Source organism: Erpetoichthys calabaricus, chromosome 9, assembly GCF_900747795.2.
Source record: "Erpetoichthys calabaricus chromosome 9, fErpCal1.3, whole genome shotgun sequence".
In the NCBI taxonomy this organism is placed as follows: Eukaryota; Metazoa; Chordata; class Cladistia; order Polypteriformes; family Polypteridae; genus Erpetoichthys; species Erpetoichthys calabaricus.
This window is the reverse complement of record NC_041402.2, coordinates 188,114,807-188,136,373: the sequence shown is the minus strand read 5'-3', so window position 1 is coordinate 188,136,373 and position 21,567 is coordinate 188,114,807. Positions and strand designations below refer to the sequence as shown.

General features: G+C 44.1%; 1 protein-coding gene across 1 annotated transcript in view; it reads right to left on the bottom strand.

Annotated features, from left to right (window-relative positions):
* adamts13 (ADAM metallopeptidase with thrombospondin type 1 motif, 13) overlaps window positions 1-21,567 on the bottom strand; it is a 570,965-nt gene that overhangs the window by 113,029 nt on the left and 436,369 nt on the right. The window lies entirely within an intron of this gene.

Below are 21,567 nucleotides of genomic sequence, written 5' to 3'. Positions count from 1 at the left end.
TGCAATATAAATAAAGTGTGAAATTTGGGGCCTGTCAAGAAATAAAGTAGCAATGGGCACAAGGCAGGTGGGCACCAGTCATTGCAAATATGTACTGTAAATATCAGTAGTCATGAACACAGTCTTATGCGTCATCGTATTTATGTTTATGAATTTGTAAAGAGATCTCAAGAACAAAAAGACAGCAATTTCATTCCAGCAGAGGGTTTCTGTGCCCAGTGTCCATGGCAGGGTGAGGCGCTCAGTCACACGGGATGCCTTCAGAGTAGAACCGCAGTCTTTTCTGATCGAGAAGAGCCGCTTAAGGGGGATTGGGCATGTAGTTACAAAGCGCCCTATGGCATCTCTAACGTGAAGGTGTTGATGGCACTGCCCACTTGGAGAAGACCACGGGGAAGGCCCAGGACAGAAGGAGTTAGAGAGCATCTCCTGGCTGGGCTGTGAGAATCTGGGAATTTCCCAGGGTGACATGGAAGAAGTTGCTGAGGCCTGGTTTCTCTAGTTTTGTCCACAGTTGCGACGCTCAGCAGGATAACCGGACTTTTAAACAAAATCACCAACGATTTATTATATTATATTACAAGGTGCCAATGCTATTTGTATGTTAAAGCGCCTTTAACTCTTCGCCGCTCCTCTGCCGCGCCTCACTTTTGTCTCCGAGGTCTTTGTGGAGCTTCGGCCGCCGCCCGATCACAAGCTTTGCCTTTTTTCACGTTTAAGCAGCAGCGGTTGTGACAAATGAAGAGCCGCACTCTCGACGTTCTGCAGCGCCTACCTGGACAGAAATATTTCAATAGACTGTCGCCCTTATAGGAAGCCTTGACTCTCCAGCAGACAATGGGTACAAACTTGCCGGCACACAAAGCGACGCGAAGAAGCGCACACTGGGGACGACAATAAGTCGCGGAGAACGCAATTAGCGATCGCGAGCACCAACTGCAGGCTCAAACTTTATTATATATTTATTTATTTTGTGATCAAGCACAGAAAGAAAATGTCAAGGACAGAAAAGTTCAGCAGTGGAGCGGAAACAGGATGGCAGCAGCAGCAAAAATTGAAAGACAGAGAGAAGGCAGAGACAGGGAGCGAGAGAGGACGATTCAGAGACGAGGGAGAAATGTCGGGGGGCTGGCGCCGAGAGAGAAGGTTTTTTTTTTTTTGCTAGTTTATTGTGCGCTAACCTTCTGGTAGAATGCAGCAGCAACAGGCTTCTGCTCAAACCGGTCTGGTGCCCTGCCAGCTGTGCCCGCAGGGGGTGGGGGTTACCTCAGTGACTGTTAAATCCGCTCAGGAAGCGCACGACGCACTCTGCCCTGCCGTCTTCACTCCACTCACTTGATTTTTTTTTTCGTCTTTTTTATTCTTTTATATTACACGCCGACAGACATCACCGTCTGTGCCTTTAAAATCTCAAATAGCCGTCTGCTCCAGTCCGCCGGCTCCACCCTGAAGTTCGCATACCCAGCAGCCGGCCTCAAAGCCCCGGGCGTTGCGCTCAACGGTGGGTGCGGAGCGGAGCCGACCAACTGACCTGCGCACCCTGGGCGTATCACCATCAAGTCCCTTCACTATTTACAACTTTGAAAAACAATTAAAATGTGTCCACCTGTAGATGTGTAACCGCATTCCTAATGTCCACAACTGAAAAAGAAACACAAAGCCAACGAAGCGCTACTACGGGCGCTAGTTGTCCCCCAAGAAGAAGAAGAAGGCATGAGGAGGAGGAGGAGGACAGCTCTTTATAGCGACAAGAAAACCGCGGGTGGGATCAACAAGTCTCACCTTCCAGTTTCATTTGTTTCTAATTTCTAACGGACAAGAACTATTCAGGCTACGTGTCAGAAATGTGTATCTACTAGCTGTACTCTTGAAATAATGCCTTCTTCATACATAGTGCCTTTTGTATTAAACATACCCCATGATATTTTACACAACAGCACCACATTCCTTGCCCCAGGGTATTGGTTCCCATGGTGGTGGTCCTACAGAAAACTTTAAGTTCAATTTTGCAATGAAAGCCGGGTGGTTGGGAAAGGGTCTGCAGACCTCCAGAGGTCCGCTCCATGGAGGGCCCGTCACTGATGTTACATGACAAGTTAATATTAAGACCGTTGAAGGTTTATCTGACTTGAACTAAAACAACATAAACATGCAGTCCAGTTGGCTGTTCAGTGAAGCTCTTGAATCGTGGAGCTCCGGGGGTCTGGAGAAGACCGCAGTTAGACTCTGGTAAGTCCCTGTCTTTATGGTACTGTAGAAAGTCACGGGGTGTGCTCTTCATCAATACAGTAGAACCACTCACCAGGACGTGAGTCTTGTTCCTACTCAGATTCCACCTAGCAGATGTTGTGAGAACTCTGTTAAACATAGTGAAGCTCTGAAGATCACAAGAGGTACAGAAGGGAATGTCTGCAATGGCAAATCTCAAACTAAGCCAAAAAACAGTACACAGGTCAAAAAAAAAATCACAAAATAATGAAAAGTACAGAAAAGCACAGTTGAAAACTCACCAACTCCCAAGTGCATTTGAATGAACTGCAAGTAACTACCTTCATAGAGCTGAGGGCAGGTGGCCCCCCGGTCTCTTAGGGGGACCACCCAGAAAACACACAGAACACACACGGACATAAAGAAATTAAACAAATCAATGTTGTTGACATAAATGATTAAAACAATAGACATAAAAATGACATTTGCACCCTGAACCCTGACAGAAACCCAGCAATGATGAAGAAGAACAACAGACAGAGGCACTGTGCCCTTTTACCCTTACAGGGTATTTGTATTTTTGGTTTTGTGACTCACAGTTACACAGACCACCTACACCTCAACTCCGTACTTGATTTATCGTCAAAACTTCCCACCAACCCTCTTTTAGAGCCCCCTGTGTTGTCACAATGAACCTGACTCTCAGAAACAGCAAAAATGATATATTGTACCGGGGTGACTGAGGAGGCATGGCAAGTCTTGAATGCTTGGGGTGCCGACAAATTCCAACCAAAAATAAAACATTTGAACAAAACACACATTTGTCATCAGGACAATCCCCCTGTTATGGTGGTCTGTTCACGAGGATGCACACACACTCACAGTCTCTCTCTCTCTCTCTTTCTTTTTCTATGGCAGTCAGGTCACTTTCTGGGTGTGTCTCTCCCTTTATACTGAGTGGACCAGTAGGGGCGGGGCTTCCTTGGCTTCATTGCCCTCAAGGGGCGGTTCTCAAAGCTGTGAAAGAAAAATAGAGACAAGACAGTTAGTGACAACGGCCCCTATCACCCTGGGGTGGTACCACATACCTTAGGTGAGCCCGAAAGGCGATCCTCTAGTATGCATATTTGACTATATCCTGTATATATATAGACTAGCCATCCCCTGTGGCTCCGCCCACATATTAGTGAAACAGGACAGTGAGGAGGCCCCACCCAGCTCCCCACGCCTGACGTCACTCTTCCCCCTCCCCTCGGCCTGCAGCCTCTGTCTTGGATTAGCGCAAATATATCGCTCCTGCAAGCAAACTATGATTCTTAGCACAATGAGAGAAGTCGTAAAATCAACCGGAATGTTCAAGCAAATTATAGAAAAAAACTCAATCTACATCTGTTAAGCAGTTCTCTCGTTCGCTAACTAAGCAGAGTTAAGATTACACCCCGAGGCAGACGCGTGAGTGAGGAGGGCCCCGCAGCCCGATGAGTCTCTCTTGGATTTAATAATAAATCAGTACCGCAAGTGAACTCTGATACTTAGCGCGATGAGAAAGTCGCAAAATCAACGGAATGTTCAAGCAAATTAAAAAAAAAAAAAAAAAAAAATTAAATCCGTTAAGTAGTTCTCTTATGAAAAGCAGACAGACATACAAACGGGTCTAAAAAACTATAAGAAATTTCACGCTTGGACCACAAACTTTTTAAAACCGTTTCTTAGTGAGCACCTATGGGCCAAAGGTAACCTACATTCCAAATTACAAGGCCCAAGTCCTCATGGTTCGGGAAATTTCGTGATGAATGAGTCAGTTTTATATATATAAAAGCCAAATACTGTATATAAATGTAGGAACAGAAAAATAAACTATAGATAGATAGATAGATAGATAGATAGATAGATAGATAGATAGATAGATAGATAGATAGATAGATAGATAGATAGATAGATAGATAGATAGATAACACTGTGCACAAATCCAGGTCCATTAAGACATGGAGGAACTTCAGTGGCCTGCACAGAGCCTTGAGCTCAAACTTACTGAACACATTTAAGATGATTTGGAACACCAAAATATGAGCTATGACCTTTCATCCAACATCAATGCCTGAAATTACCAGTGCTCTTTAGCTGAGCTTGCAGATAGAGTGAAAGACATTGGTATAATTGGCAGGATCTCAACATTAGATACATAGAATAGATAGATATTAATTTTAGAATAGTAGGCAGGATCTCAAAAATAGATAGATAGATAGATAGATAGATAGATAGATAGATAGATAGATAGATAGATAGATAGATAGATAGATAGATAGATAGATAGATTGATTGATTGATTGATTGATTGATTGATTGATTTTAATTTAGGTATAATCGGCAGGATCTCAACATTAGATACATAGAATACATAGATATTAATTTTAGAATAGTAGGCAGGATCTCAAAAATAGATAGATAGATAGATAGATAGATAGATAGATAGATAGATAGATAGATAGATAGATAGATAGATAGATAGGTACTTTATTAATCCCAAGGGGACATTCACACACACACACACACACACACACATATATATATATATATAATATATATATATGTATATATATATACCTGCGTTGGGCTGGCACCCTGCCCGGGGTTTGTTTCCTGCCTTGTGCCCTGTGTTGGCTGGGATTGGCTCTAGCAGACCCCCGTGACCCTGTAGTTAGGATATAGCGGGTTGGATAATGGATGGATGGATATATATATGTGTATATATATATATATATATATATATATATATATATATATATATATATATATATATATATATATATATATATATATATATATATATATATATATATATATATATATATATATATATATGTACATATGTTGTTTCTTTTTCTTTTATTGAAGGCAGCTGGGCAGTGTATGTCATTATTTCACATCTGAGCAAGCAAATCAGGGTCCTGGGGGTTTATGCCATTACTGCCAACCCCTCAAAGTTTTTTTATATAGTGCCTTTCACAGAACACGTCATGACAAGGCACTTCACAAGGCAGACAGGACACACTTTTTTCACATTTTGCTCCATTGCACCTTTATTATAAAATCATTTAAATTCATTTTTTTTTCTCTCATCACTCAAATCTCAATACTCCAGAATGACAAAGTGGGAATGGGGCATTCGAAAATTTTGCAGATTTATTAAAATTTTAAAATTCTGCCAATTAACAGGACAGATAAATTAACAAAAGCATGAGAAGACCTTCTGATCAACAACTAATGTCTGGTTCAGAATCGGGAAGCAGCCAAACTCTTACAATGAGTACATGAACTTTCACAAAGACTGGAAGACACCGGCATATTAACTGAAATAACAAACTCCTTCATAACACCGGCAAAATCAAACAGGTTTGGTTTTGTCTTTAGTCGTCGAAGTGGGCTTGCATGCAGATCCTGATTAAGAACTTTATAGGCCCTAAGCACTTGAAAGATTTTGGTGCCCCAATATATATCTAATTCAAAATATAAATAATAATAAAATTGTATTTTTTGAAAACTATCATATATATCTGGCAATGCTGCAATGCACTCACTCTCAGTGGACGACTGAACAGGACCACCAACCTGACCAAGACAAGAATGATGATGTGAGCCTTGGTGGACCATGTGGCAGTTACCAGATTCTAATTTTGTTGTATCCCCAAGATTAATTTACCTCTATTATTACTATTGTATTATTATTTTTATTATTGCATAAATATGCGTGTAATTTTTTTCATTTAATGTGGCAGCCCCTTTCGGTGGGGTCTGTTTCAGCTGCTCCTGTTACAGTTTTGCAGCATATGGTCCATGGTGAATCCAGCAATGGATCATTTCTGTGGAGCCCCCCACCCACTCCCACCCCTGAGGCCATAAGCACCTGCTTATTCTGCTTAATGGTTTATCCAGCCCTGCTTGTGTGGACTCGAGAGCTGAAAACTGATGGCAAGAATACAGCAACAAGGAACATGGACTGCGAGTGCATGGACTTCACAAACAGAAGATGTCTGTCTGTTGTCTCGTGTTTTGTGTACCACGACAGAATGGAAAAAAGAAAAAAAAAAAAACACCTGAGATTGAAGCGCCTTATTGGATATCACAAAAAGGGGCCAGCTGGCGATACTTTGGAAATATGAAGCTGTGCTAGAAATACATCACACCATCATGTAATTTGATACCCCTTTCTATCCACAGTCGTGTAAACTGATCATCAACATTAAGTCGTCAGATTTGACTTCCCCTCCTACTCAAAGTCCTGTAATGTGCCACCAACTTAAGGGCAAAGTCTAAGCACAAACTGATGTCACATGACATGACATGACTGAATCGGAGTCGCTCATCTCCTCGCTGTATCGTCGTGTCACTTTGCAATGCATGACTGAAAATCGCAGCCCACATCACATTTCCCGACTGAGCGCCGATCTTCCTGCACTGTTGTGCCCGCCCCTTTCTCTCACAGCCAATAGCGTGCTGCCTGACAGAGCCGGTGATGTACAAAGCGTTAAAAGCTGCAGCGACTAAAGCAGCAGTCTCTACCCTTTAATACTTTTTTTAACAGTCTGTTATGGTATGTAAAAGAGGAGGCACTGGACAGACGAGCTTCTCTTCTGTTTGCGAGATTAAAAACCTGCGTGTTCCTAATTTCTTGTCGCTACATTCCACGTGTGTTGTACTTCCGGATGAGCGTTCATTGGTTCATTTGGTTGTCTGCGCGCCTGCATTCCAAAAGCCCGCCCCTCTGACTAACGATAAAATCAGTCCTGCTTGATTGTGTCCCGCCAGTCGCACACTAGTTGGTCTCAGTCATTTGGCAGGTCACATTACACCGTAGTTTCTTAAATTATGAGTTTTGGTCTCGGTTGTCTGATTTTGAACAACACAGAGTTGTGAATCACAGTTGTATTCAATGGGAAAGGGTCGCGTACGGTTTGCCGCGGGCAGTTTAAGAAATCGACGTTTCCCCGCTACGACCTGCGGTGGCAATTTTCCATTTGGGACCCCAAACCGGGATGATTGTGGGTTTGGGAGACACAAAGAAGGCAAAATGTGGTCGTGAGAGAATACGAGACTTCAAGACGGATGAGCTTCTCTTCTGTTTGTGCCCTTCAAAACACACGTGCGTTCCTCTTCTACATTCTACGCACCGTAACTTCCACATGTACATTCATTGGTTCGTTTTGTCATCTGTCTGGGGTACACAGCCCACCCCTCCAACTAATGAAACAATCGACCCGTTTGATTTTGCAGACTGGGTGGTCTCAGTCGTTGGGTATGCCACATTAGATGACCGGCTATGCGGTAAATGATGGCTACGACTTTAAGTTCAACTCAAATAGAAAATTCAGACGTCAAGTTCAGGCGCTATCGTTGAAGTGTAACATTTTAATGTCATTGAATGGCTTTTAATGGCAAAGCAGGATTCAATCCAAAGTGAAAAGTCAACGTTAAGGCCATCGCACTTGTAAACTGGCATTAAGGGACAGAAGACAAAGTCAAAAAGCAGGCTTACTTCACCTGCCGGGGCATAATGTGAGCACTTCCGTCGTGACATGTCACTCCGACTAAACATGTCCCTACAGTCGGAGCACATCCACGACTGGCGACCTTATTGTGAGGTGCGAAATGTCACTTGCCCACAAGTTCTATATAGGCAATCCGATATTGGCCAGGCAGAGCCGGTCAAACCAGTTAATTGAATTGGAAGCTGCCCAGGGGGCACCATCATCTGAGGGAACACCATTTAGGAAAGGGATGTGAACCCAGCTGGACACTGAGGGGGAGTGTGGGAGTCCGGCCCTGGTTCCAGAAAGAACTTGAATTTCTTTAGATCTGGCTCCATAAATCACCGTTAATATGATAACAGATTTATGAAATCCCAATGGATTCCTGATTTTAAAGGGACCCTCACTGCACACAATCACGCAGGCTCAGTTCGTGTTCTTCTCTTCTGTTTTAGCCAACTGCACATTAAAGATTTCTGTTTTGTCCTCACGTTTGGAACATTTTCACTGGCCAAAGACGCAATTTCACAGGCAAAGAACCCTCCTCGCAATGAAATGATTCTTTACGATGGCACTGCGAAGAACCACACAACCCAGTAAAGCGCCAGTAAAGAGCCGTTATTGAACTGGCGGAAGAAGTGATCACTCAGGCTCGGACTACCAGTTAGTGGTTTGTAATGGCGACCAGTGAGGATGAGCGGGAGCGCTTCGTATGCTGGATTTATCTTTAAGGTTATACAATTAAAACATTGCATATTTGATATTTACATGCAGAAGTTGCTTCTGTTTGAATGAGTGCTTACGAACATCAGCCAAGTTAGACTTGATCTTTGAGTGTCAATATACTGAAAGCAAAATAAAGTATGGACAATAATTTGGAAACACGGGTTCGTTATTGATTGGTTGATTGATTGATTTATTCTACGCATAACGTCTTTTTTTGTTCTATGCAGAGCGATTCCGAGCTGCACTCTTCACCCCCCCCCCCCAAGTCTGATACTCTATGTGCACCCCCCACTATACACCCCTCCAAGTTGTTTCTGTTATTCTTGCACAACTGCAAGCTAAGGAGAATTTCGGGCTGCACCGGTCAATGTCCGGACCGCACATCACTGCGCAGCTTTGTAAGGAAATGAACGCGAGCGCAGTCCTGAGAAGAAGAAGTGGTCAGAGCTGAGAGCGCCACAAAGCAACGCAGGTAACGGCACGCGGAAATTCTTACAAGCCCGTGTTGGACTCGGATACGGCAGGAATCTGCATGCAAGGGAAGAGTCGCGTTTGGAGCCAAAAGGCAAACGACCTCCCCAATCCCCCCCCCCCCCCCCCCCCCCCGAAAAAAAAAAGAAGTGCCACGGCTGTTGGTGACACCGCTGAAGAAGCTGGCGACTTTGCCCTCTCACTGCCCTCATGTGGACTCCTAACACTCTGCACTGGAAGTGAAAATGCGGCCAACGTGCTGCTGATGAGATTGACTTGCGGTCAGCCGGCCTCCGATTTGACTTGAGCGCAAAGTGTTGGCTGTTCGGCGTTTGGGGGGAAATTCCTGTTGACATTTCATCGTCAGTGTGGACGTGGTTTGCACCATCGATCGGTCATTACTGAACGATGCTTGAGAGACGTCAGACCTGCAACCAAAAACTGAACAGCACTGTGTCACCTGGGCGGTCAGGACCTGCCTGCGCTGGATCATCAAGGGCGGTGGGGCTGGAAGGCTCTGGCCAGGGCCGATCGAAGCCCATATAAATCCTTAGGTGGTGTCCGGATCACGAGCCCCTTGAGTTTCTCATAAGCATCATGTGTGTGTGTGTGTGGGGGGGGGGGGGGGGGGGGGGGTCCTTCTTGGTATCCGGATCAGGCGCCCCTTGGTGTCTATAGTACGAGTGTTTGGGGGAAACAATGTATCGGGATTCCACAGCTTGCCCATTACAGTTTTGTAAACGGCGCCCCTCGAGGTTCACAATTAGCGCCCCCTGTGTCCATAGCGTATTCCGTTTTTGGCGGAGTGAGGCTTATCCCCTCGGTGTCCGGACAACACGCCTCTTGGTGTCTATAGCACGAGTTACGGGGGGTGGAGGTTTGGTGGTCTGTGTATCTGGATTCCAGACCGCGCATCTGGATGAGTTTCATAAACGGCGCCCCTCTGTGTCCATAGCATGCATTCAGTATTCTTATTAGACTTCAGAGGAGACTGGGGGTATGCAATACAATACAATACAATTTATTTTTATATAGCCCAAAATCACACAAGAAGTGCCGCAATGGGCTTTAACAGGCACTGCCTCTTGACAGCCCCCCAGCCTTGACACAAAAATACAGAATAGAACAAATCCTCAATACAGTATAAAACTAAAAAATTTAGAAGTACGGAGCAGAATTTAACAGTAGATTATATCACATAGGGCGGCACGGTGGCGCAGTGGGTAGCTGCTGCCTCGTAGTTAGGAGACCCGGGTTCGTGCGTGGAGTTTGCATGTTCTCCCCGTGTCTGCGTGGGTTTCCTCCCACAGCCCAAAGACATGCAGGTTAGGTGGATTGGCGATTCTAAACTGGCCCTAGTGTGTGTGATTGGTGTGTGTGACCAGGGCCGGATTTTCCTATAGGCTAAACTAGGCTTCAGCCTAGGGCCTCAAGATCAAGAGGGGCCTACATTCAAATTGTTAGCAAAATTAAAATTACACTATTCTAAAAACAGTGAACACTAAAACACTGAACCGAAAATAAGGAGAAATTCTACGCATATGACTAATAAACAAACATAAAAATGTATTGGTTAAGATCAACGCGTATTACGTATTTTATTATCTCTCATGTAATTTACAAACTTAAAAATGGAAGGTGAAAGGGCCTCATAAGTGGAATAGCCTAGGACCTCTTTTCATATAAATCCGGCCCTGTGTGTGGGTGTGTTTGTGTATGTCCTGCGGTGGGTTGGCACCCTGCCCGGGATTGGTTCCTGCCTTGTGCCCTGTGTTGGCTGGGATTGGCTCCAGCAGACCCCCGTGACCCTGTGTTCGGATTCAGCGGGTTGGATGATGGATGGATGATATCACATAATAAGATTTGGATTTGTTTAGAGTCCTGGTATCCCCTCAGTGTGCGGATAACGCGCCCCTTGGTATCCACAGGGGTCTGTTAGTGCATCGGGTTTCCAAAGCTCGAATCCCTGGAGTTTCACAAACGGCGCCCTGTTGTGTCTATAGCGCGCATTTGCTATTCTTGTTAGACTTTTTGGGGGAGGGAGCAGGAGTATCCCCTCGGTGTGTGGATCATGCGTCCCTCTGTGTTCATAGTACGGATGGCGGTGTGCGTGGTTGTATGGGGTGGGGTCGTTTAATGTATCGGGATTTCAGACTGCAAGTCACTGGAGTTTAATAAATTGCGCCCCTCGATGTCCGGAGCGCGCGCCCCACATTTTTTATAAGCGGCGACCTATAAGAGACCGTGTATGTCGCCTAATGGATTCGCCTGGTCTGATTCTGCTCGTCCTGTAAATGTTATTTCGTGTAGGGCGCCAGTTTTCAGCTTGTTTGTCGGTGCGCCTTGCACTATTTATTGGGCGTCCAGTCCGCTGTTTGCCGCTGCTTTGCACACATTGACGGCGCTCTGCGCCTGCGCTCAGCGAAGCGCTCCGTACAGGAACACACTGCATTGAACTGAATCCATCCGTCCATCCATTTTCCAACCCGCTGAATCCAAACACAGGGTCACGGGGGTCTGCTGGAGCCAATCCCAGCCAACACAGGGCACAAGGCAGGAAACAATCCTGGGCAGGGTGCCAACCCACCGCAGTGAACTGAATCGAAATGCTGAAAGATGAGAATAGCAAGTCCCACACGCTGTCTGAATGGAATTTGTATGTTCTCCCCGAGATACGCCTCACCCCGACACACACACACACACAGAGTTAATTTTTTAATTGAACTGGCGGGCACGCGTCAGCAGGCTCTGCGATGGACAGCTGATTCCTGTCTTGTTCCCGTCCACCTTCATGACCCTGAGCTGGACTCGGCAGAAGTGCCATCGCCACAGCTTGAGTGTAGGGTTGCTACGAGCTGACTAAGCACAAAGCGACTTTTCCATTTTAATCTCACTTGTTAAATTATGAATGATTTCCAGAGCTCTGCCGCGGAGTGAGCCCCCGAGACGGAACACTACGGCGGTCGAGCAGGCGGAAGTCTGAAAAGGAGATGAACGGAGGGGCCTGTAATCAACAATCGTATGGAGGAATGCTGTAAATAAATAGATACATACCCAAATAAATAAATACACGGTGGAATGTGACAATGAATAAATAATAACAACGTGAAGGGTGAGGATAAATAATTAAATGCATGACGAAATATATAGGGACGGCACGGTGGCGCAGTGGTAGCGCTGCTGTCCTGCAGCAAGGACACTGGGGTTTGTGTCCCGGGTCCTCCATGTGTGGAGTTTGCATGGATTTCCTCCCACAGTCCAAAGACATGCAGGTTAGGTGTATGTACGTGTAGGCGATACTAAATTGGCCTTAGTGTGAGGCTGAAATATATGTGTGTGTGTGTGTGTGTGTGTGTTCGCCCTAAAATGGACTGGTGTCCTGTCCAGAGTTTGTTCCAGCTTTGCGCCCTATGCTAGCAGGGGTAGGCACCAGCAATCAACCCACCGCCGACCCCACAACAAACCCCCCTGACCCTGTGACTCCAGGACTAAGCGGGTGAGAAAATGACTGACTGACTGCCGAAACATATATTTTGGTTGTCTTTTTAATTTATGCATTCACCAGTTTTTTCATTTCTTTATTTCAGTGACATCACACGCAACATGAAATAAGCCCTGAAATGAAAAGTGGCGCAGTGCGTAGCGCTGCTGCCTCGCAGTTAGGAGACCCGGGTTCGCGTCTCGGGTCCTCCCTGCGTGGAGTTTGTATGTTCTCCTCGTGTCTGCGTGGGTTTACTCCGGTTTCTCCCACAGTCCATAGATTCTAAATTGTGTGCGTGGACTGGCACTCTGCCTGGGGTTTATTTCCTGCCTTACTTTTCCTGTGTTGCCTGGGATTGGCTCTTCAGACCCCCGTGACCCTATAGTTAGGTTGGATAAAAACTGTAATTTTTACTCGTCAGATGTTGTCGTGGGACTCAAATAATGATAACTGTCCATCAGATTAACTCCGACTACTTGGAGCTCCAGTGTGGAGGCTCCCAGGTGCAGAGATACCAGTCACCGTAGTTCTGGGCAACCTTCTCTAGCACTCGCGAAGCGAACTTTGAGCATGCGCATGAGCTACAGAGTTCCCAAGTCAAGCAAACAGCAGATGTCCAGACTACGGAAGATTCACCAATCAAAACACAGGACTCGCTAGAGCCCGCCCTCTCTTTGACGAGAGAAAGTGACAGTTTTCATTTCAGGGCTTATTTCATGTTGTGGGCGCCATCACGGACATAAATACAGAAATACATAAAGAAATCAGCAACCCCAACTATTTTGTGACACATTTAATATTCTTATATAGTTGTATTTAATGCTGTTATTATGTATTTCTTGCCACTTTTTAAATTTACTTAATTAATTTAGGTGATGGGTGTAAAAGAGCAAGATGCACAGGAAGATATGGAAAAAGATGATTCGCTGTGGCAACCCCTAACAGGGCACCCGAAAGAAGAAGAAGAAGAAGAATTAATTAATTTTATCCGAAATATTCCTCCACACAATGAAGTGACCAGAATCATGGTGAGAAGGCCTCTAGACATTTTAAAAATAGTAGAATGGTTTCTTGTGCAAATATGCAACTGATTTTTGCTCGTTTACGTCTTAAATAAATTTGGTATCGCAGGGCCTCCTCTTACTTTCAAAAAAAGTGCCTTTGGTTTATTGTCGAGTCCAAACTGGCTCCGAGTCAGCAGCTGCTTGTGAGTGGGTCTGCTCCTCAATTGCACCCAGTGCTGCAAGGACAGGCTCCGTCCCGCCGACACGGGTGTGACAATGAATGAATGAGTGCCTGCACATTTCTGCTAATATACCTGGACTGGACTTCCTGACACGCACCTGCACTGTTGGCTTCCGCACATTAATGCACGAGCGTATTGATCTGCCAGTCCCGCGTGTCATCCATGAGGGATCTCTCCCCCCCCCCCCACCCCCAAAGGTTTGTTGGGATGCGGAGGTGGAAGTTGGCGCTGCTTAACGTTTGGCATCTGCGAGCGCGAACACTTATTTGAATTCTGTGCCATTCTGTTAATACTTGTGACAAAAGTTTCAGCCTAATTTACAAGAAATCAGTGCAACGGGTAAAAAAAATCTAAAGCAGCCTGCAAATCACACCGTAAAGCCCCTCGAGACTTTTTACCTTCTTAAAATGTGGGGATCCAGTGAACTCAAAACTGGGGATTTATAGGAAAACGTCAAATAGTGCAGCGTGCGGTCTTCTTTATGTATTCCTTTTCAAGTGCGCAATGAGGGGATTGGGGGGCTGGGGGATTCTGGTCCCTTGGAGACCCTGAAGATTACACGTCACTCAAATGACGTGCAAGACTCTCCAAGGTCACGTGACTAAACGGCCATCTGTGTCGAGGAGCGCAACAGCGGGGCCAACGTAAGAAACCGCAACAAAAAAACAAGCAAACATCAGCGGCGTTCACCTTTAGTTATTTATTTACGTTTATGCTTAGCGTGCTCCGTCCGGACGAGTCTCCTGATTCGCAGTGCGTCATTTATTAAAATCCCATTACCATATTTACAGAGACAACAGTTAATGGCGAAAGAAAGAAAGAAAGAAAGAAAGAAAGAAAGAAAGAAAGAAAGAAAGAAAGAAAGAAAGAAAGAAAGAAAGAAAACTGTAAAAATGTGTTGTACTATTTAACAAACTGACAGCTAAAAGCTGTAGAAATAAAGAAACAATGAAAGAAAACACTAAAATGTGTTATAACAAACTGACAATTAAAAGCAATAGAAAGAAAGAAAGAAAGAAAGAAAGAAAGAAAGAAAGAAAGAAAGAAAGAAAGAAAGAAAGAAAGAAAGAAAGAAAGAAACCGTAAGTCAAAAATATATTACACTGTTTAAGAAAGTGACAATAAAGGCAGTATATAATAAACTGGAAAATTTGAATTAAGGAAAAGACCCTGAAAGAAGCTATACAGAAAGAAAGAAGCACATTACTCTAGAATGTGTCATACTATTTAATGAAATAACCATAAAAGGCACTGTGTAGAAAGAAAGAAAGAAAGAAAGAAAGAAAGAAAGAAAGAAAGAAAGAAAGAAAGAAAGAAAGAAAGAAAGAACATAGGTCATATTTAACAAACTTATTATAAAATGCACTATATAGAAAGAAACAAGCAACTGTAACAATACAATTAAGGAAGGGAAAATGAAAGGAGCTATAATGAAAGAAAGAAATTCGTTACCATAAAATGCTATCGTGTTTAACCAAATAACCATAAAAGGCACTATCTAAAAAGAAAAATAATATATCAAAATGTGGTAACAAACTAACAATATAGAAAGAAAGAAAGAAAGAAAGAAAGAAAGAAAGAAAGAAAGAAAGAAAGAAAGAAAGAAAGAAAGAAAGAATATAGGTCATATTTAACAAACTCCTTACAAAAGGCACTATATAGAAAGAAAGAAACAAGCAACTGTAACAATATAACTAAGGAAGGGACAATGTGATACGAACAGGCACTGGGGTGGGCTATAAGAAGTACACGGTAAATGCCATAAAGAGCCATGATACCCTCCTATGTAGCTTCTTACAGTGTTTGCATATAATATCGTGTTTTTATTTTATAACAATTTACCGCCCCATCCCTCCCAGGGTCTCGGACGGCTGACCCCCAAGCAGCGGCACCACAGCAGCAGGTCAGAACCAACGCGGCCGCGAGTCCATCCCAGAGTCCAGTGACGCACACCCGCCGCACCACAACCCACCAACCCCCCCGCCTCCGGCCAATTTTATAACAATACGTTGTATTCATATGGCGCCTTTCCCCCCTCACAGTTAATACATCAGTGGCCCTCGCAGCACGCACGTCTTTTGACATTTGGGAGGTCAGCCGTTGTACCGAGATGGAAGCCCCCGTAGACACAAAGAGCTCGTGTAAACTGCACATGGACCGTGTCCGGTGCGGGGGTCTCCCACTATACTCACACTATGGTACTTTCTCAGTTATGGTCCGCTCTTGTCTTTTATTCATTGCCATTTTAGAATGTCATCCCGGATTTTGAAGGTGGGCCCATAAATGCCACAATAAACTAAATGCTAATTTGTACTGATTGTTCATTTGAGGGATAGACCACCCTTTTGGGAGGACTTCTGTCACATTGATGTTATATGCAATGTAAATCTTTTTATATACAAAAGAAAAAGCCAATTTCCAGCTCTTTATTTTACACTTCACACTTCGTGGTTTTCTCTGTCGCCAGCCGTTTCGCAGGACGGACTTGAGAAGCGCGTGTCCTTTGTGCCTGAACCAGCGCAGCTTGAGCTATCACGGCGCCTTTTGGCACATAAACTCACATCTAATCAACCGGACCTCATTAGCCCTTCTCGTCTTTAATCCCAGTAAAGCCTTTTGCAAGAAGTGAGCGGCAATTTTTTTTTTAGTACATATAGCGCCTTTCATACAACACGGGAATAATCCAATTAAGCAGGCTGAGTGTATTTCCACCTGCCCATCTGAAGCTCCGAAGCTGACCTGCCTTTCTTTGTGTACGTAGCAGCAAGGAGACCCCCACCCCCTTGTTTTGGTGGACGAGGGGCTCATTCGTGCGCTCACGTAAGGAAAAACATCGCGCAGTCTGCAGTGAAGCTGTAGAGGCGACACGAGCGCGCAGCAAGTTGACTTTAATTCCCGGTAAAAGTGAGGATTTCCTTGGAAAGACCAACCTTGACGAGACCAAAGAAATAAAGTGAGGAACACGCCTCAGCCCGGGTGCTCCGCCCACCAGGGAAATAACCCGCATGTGGCGGCGCGAATGTCCTGTAAGCTCGCAATGAGCGGAGCTCCGCAGCTCAAAGGACTGGCGCGGCATTTGGTCTGCTGTGTGTCCGAGCCCACCATGACAGCTAGGCGAGGTCGTCACAACTTGACACTCGCGAGTCGCCGCCTGTCACTGCTCTGCTGTGCTGTACTTCTGAAGAAGACGCGCGCTGCCCCATCCCGCCTGCCGCCACACGTGTCGCCTTTTCTCGGTTGACAGCTGAATCCGAAGTTTGTCACGCCACGCGGTCCCAAAGTTAGTCGCGATTTACTGACGCGTCTGCTTTATTGTGGGAGGTGCGCTGCTCCGGCAGGATGCTTAATCCGTGCTCTAAAATAAGCACAGGTAAAAGAAGTATATATCGGGGGTCCGTCACTTCAGGTCCCTCCAGATGGATAAAGAATCTAAAGGACCAAAATTAAAAACGATACAGTATGTAAGGCACTAGATAGATAGATAGATAGATAGATAGATAGATAGATAGATAGATAGATAGATAGATAGATAGATAGATAGATAGATAGGAAAGGCACTATATAACAGAAAGATAGATAGATAGGAAAGGCACTATATAACAGATAGATAGACAGATAGATAGGAAAGGCACTATATAATAGATAGATAGATGTGAAAGGCACTATATAACAGATAGATAGATAGATAGATAGATAGATAGATAGATAGATAGATAGATAGATAGATAGATAGATAGATAGATAGATAGGAAAGGCACTATATAACAGAAAGATAGATAGATAGGAAAGGCACTATATAACAGATAGATAGATAAATTGACAGATAGATAGATAGGAAAGGCACTATATAACAGATAGATAGATAGACAGATAGATAGGAAAGGCACTATATAATAGATAGATAGATATGAAAGGCACTATATAACAGATAGATAGATAGATAGATGTGAAAGGCACTATATAACAGATAGATAGATAGATAGATAGATAGATAGATAGATAGATAGATAGATAGATAGATAGATAGATAGATAGATAGATAGATAGGAAAGGCACTATATAATAGATAGATAGATATGAAAGGCACTATATAACAGATAGATAGATAGATGTGAAAGGCACTATATAACAGATAGATAGATAGATAGATAGATAGATAGATAGATAGATAGATAGATAGATAGATAGATAGATGTGAAATCACTACATAACCTATTTTATTATGACAGTATAATGTGAATTCTAAAATATAAAAGTGAGCCTTATGTCATTTTCTGTCTGTGTGGGGTTACCACGCTCTCCCTGTGCTCAGGTGTCTCACCATTTTCATATTGTATTGTTATATTGTATTATGTTTCCATTGTTAACAATCTTTATACACTTATAAGAGCCAAACCTCAATGATCAACTGAACTTGATCTCATTTTAAGGCCCCTTATGTGGGGGTTTCCATTTTTTCTTTGTATTCATGTGTTATGTTGTTAAATATTAATTTCCACTTTATTATTATTATTATTATTTATGTGATACAAATGACCTTTGTGCTGTCCTCTGAGCCAGCCTGCTGTGAGTTCCAAAATATAAAAATGAACTGAATGTCACTAAAAGGTGCTTTGTGTGTGGGCCTTCCATGTGTGTCCTGTCGTTTTATACTCCTTTTTGGTTACTCATTTGTCTAGTAATAATTATTCCTATTCTAGCCTGCTGTGAAGGACGCTGTACTCACCTGGATGCTGTTGCTTCTTCCAGTGTGGGGTTTCCATGTTCTCCGTGTGTTGGTGTGTCTTTCTGTTGCAGAACTTTATTTTTCTGTTTTATTATATTTGTGTTATTGGCAGTCTTTGCACATTCATCTGCGTCAAACCTCAGTGATGAACTGAACTGTATGTCATTATAAAGTACCTTCTGTGTGGGGCTTTCATGTTCCCCCTGTGTTCATGTGTCCCACCACTTTCATAAATTAGCTTTATATTTTATTATATTTGTGTTTATAATCATCTTGGTGGATTTCTTTGATCCAAGCCTCTGTGATGAATTGAACATGATATCAGAGTTTACATCCCCTCTCTGTATTCACAGGGGTCTTCCTTCTCCCAAAATCCAAGCACACTCATGTGATGGGTTGGCAGCACCAGATTGCTCCTGCAATTACCAATTCTCTTTTATACAGCGCCTTTAATACTAATGCAATGACACAAGAAATGTGTCCATGTTAAGGTGAGGCGACTCAACCACAGTTGTGGAGAAGGACATTGATGAGGTCTGACTTTATATAGCGCCTTTTCACAATGAATGATATCGGTAGAAGTGCTCACTTTTCTAGAATGCGCACGCTGGAGTCAACAGCCGCGAATGACTCCGAGAGTTTTCATCTAGAAACGTGCAGTCCAGCACTTCAGCCACTAGAGGGCCACACTGCCTGGCAGAGAGCAGCAGGGATTGAAGGACCCTAAGCGTTTTCACGTCGTTTACAAAAGTATCTCCAGCCACACAATGACGGGTTAAAACGCATACAACCTACTGTAGGCATTCGCTCAAAATCCTCGAAGAGATGGTAACGCCCGCTGGCCAAGAGATTTAGCGAAAAATTGCAGCGACCAGTAAATTATTTACCTTTCACATTCAAACTGTACAAAACACAATTTAGACGCATTCCAAGTGAACAACACAACAAACGCCCCTGTGTCCGCTATGTGGAAATAGGGTTTCCTTCCGTGCACAGCGACCAATCAGGTCACCGAATGAGATGTTGTAATGAGTAGGATCCAATCAGAGAACATCCACATAATAAGAACAAACCAATCAGAGCACAATTAAGAGTCTGCACTTTCAAAAGTCTCCGCAATGCTGAGTCGGTGTTGTCACACGTCTCCATTTTCAGGTGACGTAGAGTGGATGGATGGCAGAAGCGGAGACTAATGTCTGGGGTTTTAAACAAATACGTAAACGTGTTGGCGTAGCCATAAGCTGGCACAACAGCACTAGATTTTTTCCATCCAGCCGTCCATCCATCCATCCACCCATGCATGTATACTTAATAACTTTTCTCCAAAGCAACTTACAAATCACAAGCACAGTCTGAGATTTCAAACATTTCTACAGGGTGGCATCAGTAATGTCTAACTTGGGTTCATGCAGAGGTGCATCTACCATCTGGGCATTCTGAGTGCACGCTCTGGGGCCCGAGATGGCAAGGGGCCTTTCCACCAACCATCCAACGTTAATAAAATGATTGAGTATCCACGAGTCGAAATGACCGAGTAGAGACCACCCACCCTCACACCAGGGGCAAAGAAGAAATTGAGTCTCACACCAAAATCAAAAGTCACAAATACGGCAATGCATAAAATGACACGGCGTCCATGCTCTGCATTGTGTTAAGGAGCAAAGTCACCCAGCGCCTATGGGGGGGTCTTAATCTGACCCTGGGGTCATGGTGGTGAGTTAAGATGTAAAGGGAGTCCAGAACCTCAACCACGAAGCCACAACTCTAAATGTGACGTTTACTTGACTTCTGTAGAAATCCCCACCCGAAGGTGCCTCACAGTTGAAGAAGTGACTGGAGCAGTGGGCACCAGACCACCAGCCTTTAGAGATGTTCTACCTAACATCTTTACCGCATCGCCAACACTCTTAAAAATGAAGGTGCCAAGCGCCATACCAAAGGGGAACCAGGCTTGGTCCCCCAAAAGAACCATCCACATGAAGTTTCCAGAAAGTCTGAAACAACCACAATTCTTTCTGGAGTTTCCCACCCGGCCAAACTGATCGACAAGGGTGGAAGGGCCGTGGTAGGAGCAGTGAGGGATCAAGAATCTACTGGTGAGCTCCAGAGAACCTCTGTGGAGATGGGAGAAATTTCCAGAAGGGCAACCACCACGGGAGCAATTCCACTGATGTGGAATTTAGAAACATGAGAACTTTGACAAACTTCATGAGGACTTCATGAGGAACTCGTAAAAATAAAAGCTGCCCGCATGGTCCTTCAAAGAGATGCTATAGAAGAATCATTTTTAGTTCCCGAGAGACCCCTTCACAAGAAGGTTCCAGAAAGATCCTTTATTATCCATAAATAACCAGGGATAGATGATAACAGACAAGGCTGGATTAAGACCAACCAGACCCTGCAAACCCTCCACAACCCCATGCCTTCAATTTGGTCTTCTCGATGTTGAGCAGCTAGCAGGCTTTTGCCCTTTCTTCTGCTCCCAGTAGTGATGTACGGCTGTGAAATTTGGACCGTCATTATAGCCGATGGCAGCAGGAACTTTGCTGCTGGAAAAGAATGCTGAGAGCTCCTTGGACAGCAAGAAGATCTAGCAAATCAATGCTTGAAGAAATACAACCAGGCTTCTCATTGGAGGGCTTGATTCTCAAAGAAAAGCTCCAAGACTTTGGCTACATAATGAGAAGATGGGATCCCGTGGAGAAGAATCTCATGTTGGGGAAAACATGAAGGCAACGGGAGAAGAGCATGACGGGAACTAAGATGGATCCATGCAATTATCGAGAGCTTAAAGGTACATAGACAAGTAGTTTGTGTGCTGAAGTCCATCACTAAACAATTAAACAACATAAATAACGGTCTGGTGCTGAGCGGGTCGATCCAGCAGGACACACGGGTGGCCGTTTAGGTTGCCATTTATGAGATTTAAAGGGTGCACTTCCTGTCACCGAGGAGGGACCCCACGCCCAAAACCTACCAGTCGAATAATATCAATTACCCGCTATGGACAACGAGGGGTGACGTCTGTCAACCCCACCTATTGGACCCCAAAATATTCTTCCACTGGCAATGGTTTAGTATCCCGGCCAAGGTCGGTTTCTGACTTGCGCAGGTTGCATTAGCGATACCCGAGCGAGAAGAAAAGTGATGGAATAAAAAATGCATTTAAAAAAAAAAGCCATGA